Below are 10,684 nucleotides of genomic sequence, written 5' to 3'. Positions count from 1 at the left end.
ACAGCATCAGAGCTTATCAATTTACTCTTTCCTCCCACCCCTCTTCTAATATCTCAACCCCCTGATCAGCTTGAAGAATTTTAATGAAGATCAGCACCCCTATGCCCTGGGCTTGGGACTAAGGTGGTTAATATTGGGCTGTCTTTCTAGGGAATAGTAGTGTTTTTGTTGGAACTGGGAGGATCAGCTAGGATTTAGTTCATAGCCATAACCTAGTGGAGAAATCTGTATAATTGTTATCAAGATGAGTTATAATTTCTTAAATGGTACCAAATTTTACTTTGACTTCAAATTCAAGGTTTTCCATTGGTACGAGCTTCTTATTGATTATAAATGAGATGATATTGTTACTCTCATAGGCATTGTACCTGTATAATACATTTAGGAATACAAGGCTTAGACCCAGTCCTTCTTTAACGTTTTTAACTAATTTGAGATGGCTAGCCTGTGAGTTAAGGGCCTACAGCAACTTCATGGCTTGGAGTTTCTTGCTAGGTGTTCTCTATATTTGATTTATAACTAGCTGAGAGGAGTTACAGACAACAGTCCAGATTAACTTACATGGGATAGTTGGTTTTCAGAAACATCAAAATCCACAGAATGACGTGACAAACATTTCTGTATTAATGTTCATTTTGATAGAGACCTGTCTGCTCCTGACAGCTTCCTGTCTTGGATTCTAGAAGAAATTGAGCATCTTTGGAGTTACTCCAGTTGTGGTGGACGCTGCTAGGCAGAAATTGCCTCTTTCCATCTACAGACAAATTGTCCAGAAAAGGACACACTTGCAGAAATAGTCGACTGATTATATCTGCCTAGACCAGATAATCAGCCCTTAATAGTTCTGCATCACTAAGGTCTATCGATGATTTGGGCCAGAAGGCTGAAGATCAGATGCTCCAACGTTTTGAAGTAGAGGGAGTGTCCAGGTGTTCAGAGACTCTAAAAATTGGCTAAGTTTTAGAAGCTAGGCTTTGTACTTCCCATAATTTCAGTTAACTCAGTCATTCTGAATTTCTGAAGGGGTTGAAAACTTATAGTCCTCATAGCCATCCTGGCTATTACTTTGAGAGAAGACTTGAGTGGATGGTTTTCAGCTAACATTCATTCTAAATCAAGAAAACAAAAGCCAAAGGGTGATCAGAACTAAGTTTTTTAGTTAGGAGATGACAGAGGTTCTGTTGTCAACAAATGATGGAAATGATATTAGACTATCTTGTATATCAGTGTACAAATTGTTATAATTATGCTCTAATTGTATTTTTGAGATAAAAGTTTTTTATTTTAACATGAAGGGTGTTATGGTAAGAGGAGCAAGGTGAGAGAAGAGAAGGAGTAAGGAGAGGAGGAGAAAAAGGAGAGGAGAAGCTAGGTGATGAGAGAGAGAAAGAGATGGGGGATATGGAGGCAGATGTTCACATGTCTCCACCAAAGATAGTTGATAAATCTTGGTTTGTTTATTGGGTTACACTTCTGAAGTGATATTGAGCATTACCAAACTTATCAAGCCTTTGATTGACATTTTAAAAATTGTATAAAAGCAAAGGAAAAGGAATCATGGGGATAGGGTTCTTCTAGGAAGGGGAATTGGGAAAGGAAATAGCATCTGGAATGTAAATAAATATCCATAAAAAAGAAAAAAGATAACCCAAAATACATGAATTTATTATTCTTGGTTATTATTTTGTGAATAGTTTATCATGTTTCTTTACTAAGTTTTATTATAAATGAGCCCAAAATAAAAGTGTATCAGACTAAAAAACCATTGTTTTTTTGTATAAGAACAAAAACTTTGAATAGCATTTTTTTTAAAGGCTATACTCGTATTAACTAAGAATACAAGTTTTTATTTAGAAGTTGAATTTTATTAGAAAAGTTGATGAAAAGTATGGTGTTCACAATGTACAGTTTTTTCTAACCACTTCTTTGTTTACATCATTATAAATTATATAATATTGTCATAAATATATTTACATTTTCCTTTATGATGAACTTTTTTGGTGTTTTGAAGAAATGGCCATCATAAGGGCTCATATATATGAATTCTTTCATCAGGGAGTGGCACTGTTTTTTGAAAATATTTTTTTGAAAAGATAGCCTTCTGAGAGTAAGAATGTCCTCTAAGGGTTTGAGCTTTGAGTGAATTTTAAAAAAGCATAATGCCAAGGCTTGTGTCTCTCTCCAGACCTGAGATCCAGGATGTTAACACTCAGCGACTGCTTCAGCCTTCATGCACACTACTGTCTGCATGACGATTGATTGGTTTATGGGACTTTGAAAGTGGACCCAGGCCTCCAGCTAAATGATTTTTTTCATTTGCCTTGGTCCCATAGTTGGTCTTTTCACAGTGATAACAGTGACTAAAGACCAAACTTAATGAGTTGATATACATCCTAAAATATATACTATTTCAGATAAAACAATTTTCAGATAATTGTTTAATTCATTAATAATATCCCTATTTTAAACTTTTTTCCATATTACAACCTCCCGAATATGAATCTAAAATAATTTTAAAGTAGACAATTTATCTTCTTTTCACCCAATAATCATATCCGTAATCCTGACTTTAGCTAGAAATATTGCTTGACTTTAACACGTTAACATTTCCAGGTTTTAAGTATTATCTTTGTGCATCTGAAATTTTTTTTGCTTATGGTCTCATGTTAGGTGTTATGGCAAGAATAAAGAAAATCGCTAATGCAACTGTAATAACTTACCAAGTACCTATCATAACACTAGAAACACTTTAGTGCACAATAAGCACAAATACATTGTCAAAAATCAATCAAAAATATAAGAAATGCAAACATCCATTTTTTTTCATTATGGTGGTAGATAAATCACAAATTAGTTTTTATTCATTTAGACATAATTGGAACAGGAAATCACACATCCCTGACACAATCATTAAATTTATCTTATAGCTTTTTCCTATGCAATATTATAAGAATAATGTACCTTACCATATACCCAAAAGGTTTATAATGAAGTCCATTGTCATGAATATTCTCAGACTCAATTTGACCTTTTATGGTCTGTGGAAACAAAAAGTCACAAACCAATTGTTAACTGAGTCACAAACTTGTACTAGGGAGCTGCTCATGAGCACGCGATTGCGTACTACTGCTCACAGTAAAGAGAGTTCCTCTCATTCATTTGTAATTTGATCCATTTGCTTTTTTTATTTTCTTATCAAAATTATTTTTAAATTGTTCACCTAATTATGATTTAATTCCAGCTTCTGCATCTTCAAAAGATCATCAAAAGCCTCCCTCTTTTAAAGTACTCTTCTTTTTGTCTTAGCGATCACCAAGAACCTAAATAAAAAACAAGTTTATTCATGTCAAATTTTCGATTGAGCAGATTGCTCCTTTTATGTGCTAACAGACTTGAAGGGAATGCAGTCACCTCAATTATCATTGTCGTGGGGTTATTGTGCACCACCCTTTAGGTGAACAATCCCTGTGGGCCGTTCCAGCTTGCATGGGCTTCACACAATGTAAAACGTGTCATCTTCTGAACTTTATGTTGCCTTTGTTAGCACATTAAGATTGTTGACAACACATGTTTAATTTTTTTTTAAAAAAATATCAACAAAATACTTGATGCTATGGAAGAGGAGAGGTTTTTTTTTTTTTCAGATTATTAAACCAAAAGAATATGTTATTTAAATATTGAAAAAAACAGCAATACTCCGTACCTCATATCATTAGCACATTAAATACTCAGATGCTAAACTGGAATGTACCAACCTGTCAATGTAACATGACAAGAATCATGTTGTTTTAATACTAACTTATGTTACAGTGGAAGGAAACACAATTTAAAATGAGTGATGCAAAACGGAAGACAATTATTTACAGACCACAGAAGTATCTCAATGAGTGGCATTGATAAAAAAAAAAATGAAGAATACCTACAGTAATAGCACCTCATAAATATCCCTTTCTAATGCTAACCTAAATCCCAGTTCACATATTTGCATGTATATGTATAAACATAACTGTATATGCCTCATTTATTGTACATGGTATCCTAAAAGTTGTGGAACAATGAGGATGATTACACTGATGATGTATATGTAAAAGAAAGTGATTCTGGAAAAATCGATGTGCTATTATTTTTCGATTTAACACATTTTATAGAGCACTTACTGCTCAGCTTTAATGTGGTTTCTATAGTAGATATAAATTACTGATGTGTAAAGCTTACACATGTAGGTTCCCCATTCCCCTTATTAAAAACCTGTCACAGGTAGGGTATGATTGACCTAGGATTTGCTGCCTGGGTCCAGAGGGTTCTAATTAGATACAGTAAACAAACCGTGCCTGAATTTTAAGAAAGAAACTAAAGGAAATAAGACAAAGTAGCCAGGAAGTCGTTTTTTAAAGGTTTATTTATTTTTATTGGATGTGGTAGGATCTTTTGATCTCATGTTTCTACATCATTTGTGTGCTTCATGTCCTGCCAGACAAAGCAAAGATACCTTTAAAGAATAAAAAAGTCATATATATAGTGAAACATGTTTTTGTAGAAAGACTTAGAGAAGCAGGAAAGCTACCAAAAACTGTGTGTGTGTGTGTTTGTGTGTGTATGTATGTGGTAATGAGTCTATGATCAGTACAGAAGTGAACACAATCTGGACCTGGACAATTAGAGCTGGAAAATAAAATTGCGGGTTCCTAATCTGCTGAACTAAACATTTACCTTAATGTAGAACTGGAGGTGTATGAGTATTCAGATTTAAACACTCTTACCATGGCCAAGCACTTATTATGAGAGAGGGTAGAAAAAAAAGAATAAGAACCAGAGCCTGAGGATGACTTACATGGAAAATTCTCTTCAAACATGTAGACAGTAGCACATTCAAACTCACAACACTTATGGCAATCGTGCACAAAATTTCTAGAACAAAAACCACAGAATAGAGGGTTGAGTTGGGCACGGAAGTGACACTTGTCCCCACTTCCTCTACTTCCATTTGCACCCTTCCCCTCAATGAAGAGCTATTGCAACTGCCAGCAGCTGGTAGAGGGAAAGTTTAGTTTTCTTAAGGTATGGCTGCTGCTTGCACCAGTGAGTTCGAAAAGCCAGCATGTCTAGAGAGTGAGACAATGCCAAAAGAGAGAAAGAAGTAAAAAGAAAGAAAGGATGAAAGAAAGAAAGGAAGAAAGGAAGCAGGGAAAGGAGGCAAAAAGGACAGAAAGAATAAGAAAATACCACAGGAAGTAGCGACTACAGTCAGTGGGTTTATAACAAAAGACACAAAGTTAGATGTGGGATTGAGAAAGGTTTGGGAGGCATTGTGGGTGTGGAGATGAATAGGAAGCATTTTAAGAATATTACATTCTCAAAGACATTATGAGATACTTAAAATTAAGATGAGTCACTAGATCAAGGAAGAGTAGGTTTCAAATTAGACAGCTAATAATCCCAAACAATGGGAACTCCCATCATGCTTTTGTATTTATTTTCTATGGGGTCGAACACAATGAAGATTTCAATTTCACAACATTCATGAATGTTAAACATCATGGCTAGTGGTGTTTTAAAACTAAATTAGTAAATCATAGTTTTCTTGCCACTGTACTATATAGGAGGCATTTGTAAGTGTTCCATTTTTACATTTAATGTATGCTGAAGAGTATGTGTGAAGATCAAGAAACAACTTGAAAGTCTTGGTTCTCAACTTTCTACCATTTGGGTTGCAGGGGTTGATACTGAGTTGTCAGCATCAGGCCCACTCACTGGCTGGGATATCTTTACAGTAAGTTTTTAATCCGGATGAAGAAAACTTAATTTGTTAATGTTCTTTTCTTTTGTATCTGTAGAGCAAAACCAGTCACCTTGCAGAGTATATTATATGAGAGTAGATGGGAGAAAATTCTAGGCATTGAAGGGTTCAAAAATGGACGAAGGACAGCAGAGTTGTAAAAAGTTATAGGTAAAGAGTAACATCTACCCCAAATGGTATTTATTTAAAGACATATTGATAGCTATCACTTTATGCCAAAAATAAAATTAAAAACGAGATGTTTCAATTTGAGAATGCCTTCTTACATGGTGGATAATGTTGTTCTCTGAAGTCATAGATTTAAAAATAATTGTTCATTTTAATTGTTCATTTTATTTTATTTTATTTTATTTTAACCTGCAAGTATGTCAGTACACCATATGCATGCAGTAGCCATGGTAAGCCATAAAAGGTGTCAAATCCTGGAGCTGGAGTTACAGACACTTGTGAGCCATCTGCAGAAAATCAAACATGCTGAAAATGTTCTTATGTCTAAGTCGTCTAGGTCTGAATTCATACATTTTAAAAAACAAAAAATGCCCATCAGATAAAGCATACCTGTCTATAAGATGTTAGATAGAAGAGGCCCAAAGTTCTAAAACAAAACAAAACAAAACAAAACAAAACAAACAAAAAAAAAACCCACAGACTATTATTTTCTCTAAACTAAATAGTATGACCTTAATGTTTGAATGACTGAGTACACTGTGAAACACAGATAAATCAAGCTGGATCCAGATAGATAGATAGATAGATAGATAGATAGATAGATAGATAGATAGATATAGATGTATCTATTAATATATGTATCTATGTATGTATATGCATATCATATTGTAGGTATATTTGTATGTTGTAATGCATAGATGTATATGATATACATGTACATATAAACTATAATATGCACATATTCTTCTTGTCTGTAATTTTGCTGCCATTGACAGTTTCTTGTTATTTTGAAACCTCTGTGGACTTGCTAACTCTTTTAGATACATCCCTTTAGGCTACTTCTGTCATGGTCTCATCCATCATTATGTCTCTCCTTGATTTTCAGACTCTAACTCTTCCTAGTCATCAGTCTCCAGAGGAAAGTAGGAACCAGCCATGGACTTTTGGGGGTTTTGGATATAAACCCAGGAACACTATTATTTTTTACCCTTGAACACTGCTACTCAAAGCACTACTTCAGGCCACACATTTGTTCACAATTGCTAGTCCTGATTCAAAACTCTTCCTTTTCACTTAAATCTCTGTGTCAAATTGACAGCAGGCCAAATGACTCCGGAAGTGATAAGTGGTAGTAAGATTCTCCATACAGAACAGTGATTCATAATATTAACAGCTCCTTAGATTCCTGGCAATTGCAAATAACTTAGATTATCATTCTAATTGATTAACATTATTTCCCTCTCAAACTTCTTTGTTTCTCAATATGTAAGTGCAAACCATTTAGATGAAGAGAATCTTTAAGATTTTATGAGAGATATTAGATTTATCTAGTTAGAAATTAGCATGTTTTGAATATCTGAATGGCTCCTCATAGTCAGCTTCATATCCTATCTGTTCCGAGACCTTAGTAAATAATTATTTTAAATTTTATAAAAGAGAAGAATTATCCAATTGTTCTTCCTTAAAAGCTGAAATATCATATGAAATGAGGGAGGGTAATGGGAACATAGATTGCCTTCTTCTACCTGGTTGAACAAGGCTATTTTAGTAGTTGGTTTTTATTTTTTTTTCATTATTTTAAATCTATGGTTAAATGATTTTTGGTCATATGAAACTGGATCTAAGTTATATTTTGGCCTTGGTTCCTGGTTTTAAGAGCAATTGCACAATATTAACCCTTCCTAAAGAGGTCATCCAAATGGGCCATCAATACTTGGACAAGAAACTGTTCCACCAGAAGGATATAAAAGTCCTACATCAATATATAGGGTCTGCACAGTGACGTTTTTGCTAGTGTACCCTCTCCTGTAGGACATTGTTTTTCCTTTGAGATGGTCCACTCAGGCCATTGTACAGTCTTATCTTCTTTTACTGTATAATAAAGCCTATTTTCTGCATGATGCTCCAAACTACTATCTGATGTTTTATGAAATGTAACAAAAGCATAAGGTCTGGGAAGCAGAGGGTGGCCAGTGGAAGGTTCCAGTAAAACCCATAGAATAAGAAAGATCTAAAACACATTCTTAGTCACATTTTTTTTTGGCAGAAAATCTTATTTAGGAAGTTTATAATGAAAATGAGTTTCATTTTCTAGAAAGTCTCTCTATATTTTTATCAAATAGTTTGATTTAAGACCTACCATCTATGTATCAGAAAAAAAAAAAAACCTTAAATATGGTTATCCTAAGCATTAAGATCAGAATCATAGCATCTGTGATTTACTTAGTAATTTGCTCTTTATCAAAATTATATAATTGCATTTATGTATGCTTTACTTATTTTTAAGATAAAGCATTTATACATTTATGTCAGTGTTTGTGTGTGCACATGTACAATTGTGTGCAGTGGGAAGTTCTTTCTTTCTATCATGTAGGTTTCCAGGAATGGAACTCAAGTCATCAGACTTAATACTAAACACTTACTTACTGACCCATCTTGCTAATCTCTCCCAGTTTCTTTTGCTATTATTTATAACCCGTATAGTTCCACTTTTTCTAATCTCTCTCAAGTTTGTGACATGCAGTGTAAACTGACCTAAATCTTCCTACTCTAAAAAGTTTACAAGACATGAAAGAAATGTTTTTATGTACTCAAAGACAAATGAGGTCAGCAAAGGTCTATCTACTTCATTCCACAAGACATTAAATTTTTTTTACTTCTAACTAACAGAGTCTTAAAACATATAGTGGTCTCAGTTCATACTTCACAAAGCTAAAATAGGATAAGATTTTAGGAAGATACAAAATTTAGAGCTTTTTTTGTGAAGAAGTATCAGACTTAAAGACTAGGGATGAACACAGTGTTATATAACTAGTCAGATATTACCAAGTTTTGGATGTTATAGAGAAAGGACTCAACCATCACTATCTCCACCCTGAGCCATAATCAGTGACTTGTAAATTTAGGAACTGAACCTGCAGGATTTTCATTACTAGACAAACAATGGGATCTGACTCATAGTTCTGGCTTGGGTTCTAAACACACACACAGATCCTCAGATAACTAGTCAGCTAAATCGTTCCAGTAAAGAGCAAAGACATACCATTTCCCTTCCCTCGAGAAGCTATCAGAGGCTTGAAAGAGTGGCCTTAGTGGTAAAGACTGGTTAAGGTGCTTCAGAAAGACCAATTTTAAAATCGATCAAACCACCTTTAACTCTGTCTCTGGGCGTGATCTGGTATCTTCAGATACCAGGATGTACAGGATATTCCATATACATATAAATAAAATACAATAATCATTTTAAAGAGTAAAAGAGTGCTAACCCAGTGGACTTCATTACTTCTAGCAACAAAATGGCCCTAAACTGAAGAGGAAATGCATTTTCGAAAAACAAACAAAAAAGCTTCTATGTGCCCTTTCAGTCCTTTTTACATCTCTGCTTTCATTTAAAAGACAAAGGAATGCTAATTGCTAGCCAAGGCAGAGTGAGTGGGCAAGTGGGGAAGCACCTCATAGAGGCAGGGGGAGGAAGAAGGAATAGGGAGGTTGTGGATGGAACTGCAAAGGAGGATACATTTGAATGTAAATAAATAAAATAACCAATAAAAAAGAAAGACTAAGGTTAAAAAAGTTTCACAGTGACAGCTCTCACTGTGGAGGAGCTGGATATGGCTCCCTTGGGTTTTGTTCTGTTTTGGTAAGTACCAACATGTTTAAAACAGTAACGCCAAATGATTTCCATAATACTAAGTATCCTGTTTATAAATAGTTTCCATTTTTGCTTCTGGAAGCTATGAATAATTTCTTACTGTCAGAACAATACTTATGGCCTCTGGATAGGTACAGTATATTTGGTTCCTTCCTATTGACTTTGAAATGGTATTTCCTTCCTTACTCCCATCTCCTGTTCCTTGAAATGTCAAGGTATTTAAAAGTCATTTGATTTAGATTACTCAAATGATAAACTCTTTTCCACAGGTGAAAGGGATTGATAAAAAAAAAAGCTATCTACTTTATAGGTAAACTTTGCTTTGAAAGTCCATCACGAAGTATAATTTGCAAACCAATAGCAATATTGCTAAGCTAAATCACAAAACAATTTAGATAGCCTTGAGGGTTTAATCTTCATTGTCAAGTTGAATGGGATTTTAATAATATGGAATTAACTCTCTGGGTGTGGACCTCTCTCAGTTGATTTGACATTGAAAAAGAAACTCTGAATGTGAATGGGCTATCCTTAAGGCAAGATTTGCCATCAAACTGGAAGAAGATAGACCTGAATACCAGGGTTCATCTCTGACCAATACATCAGATGCAATACAGTTACTTCCAACCAGGTATTCATTCGTACCAAATGAATCTTCAAACTATGAACCCAATTAAGCCTTTCTGTAAGTAATTAATGTAACTTACATACAGTTTTATGATTTCATTCAAGAGTAAATTCTAGAACAAAAGCTGTCTACTTTCTGAATACACAGACAAAAGGAAACAACAAGCTACCCAAACACATCTTTTATTTCCCCTTTAGTGTTTAATGAATGGCATTTCCAGTTCAAACACTTTTATTCAGAACAAACATTAAGAATGTCCTTACCATGTTCTTGGTTGTCTTATCTATAAAATAGGTATTAAAATAGCCACAGTATCTCCACTTCTGTGGTATTTTAGTCACAGGAAAGGATTGAGCACCTTCATCTTTGTAGAACTTAAAATAAATAACAGTGTGTTCTCTTTAAGCTCTGCAACTGCTTCCTCTTATAATTAGAATTAAAA

The 10,684-nt window shown here is 34.3% G+C and overlaps 1 protein-coding gene across 1 annotated transcript in view; it reads right to left on the bottom strand.

Annotated features, from left to right (window-relative positions):
* Erbb4 (erb-b2 receptor tyrosine kinase 4) overlaps positions 1–10,684 on the bottom strand; it is a 988,011-nt gene that overhangs the window by 392,983 nt on the left and 584,344 nt on the right. The gene's annotated exons all lie outside the window — the stretch shown is intronic.

The sequence above is a fragment of the Arvicanthis niloticus genome, chromosome 3 (assembly GCF_011762505.2).
Source record: "Arvicanthis niloticus isolate mArvNil1 chromosome 3, mArvNil1.pat.X, whole genome shotgun sequence".
NCBI classification, from domain to species: Eukaryota; Metazoa; Chordata; class Mammalia; order Rodentia; family Muridae; genus Arvicanthis; species Arvicanthis niloticus.
Note: the sequence above shows the minus strand (reverse complement) of the source record. Positions and strands in the feature narration are given on the sequence as shown.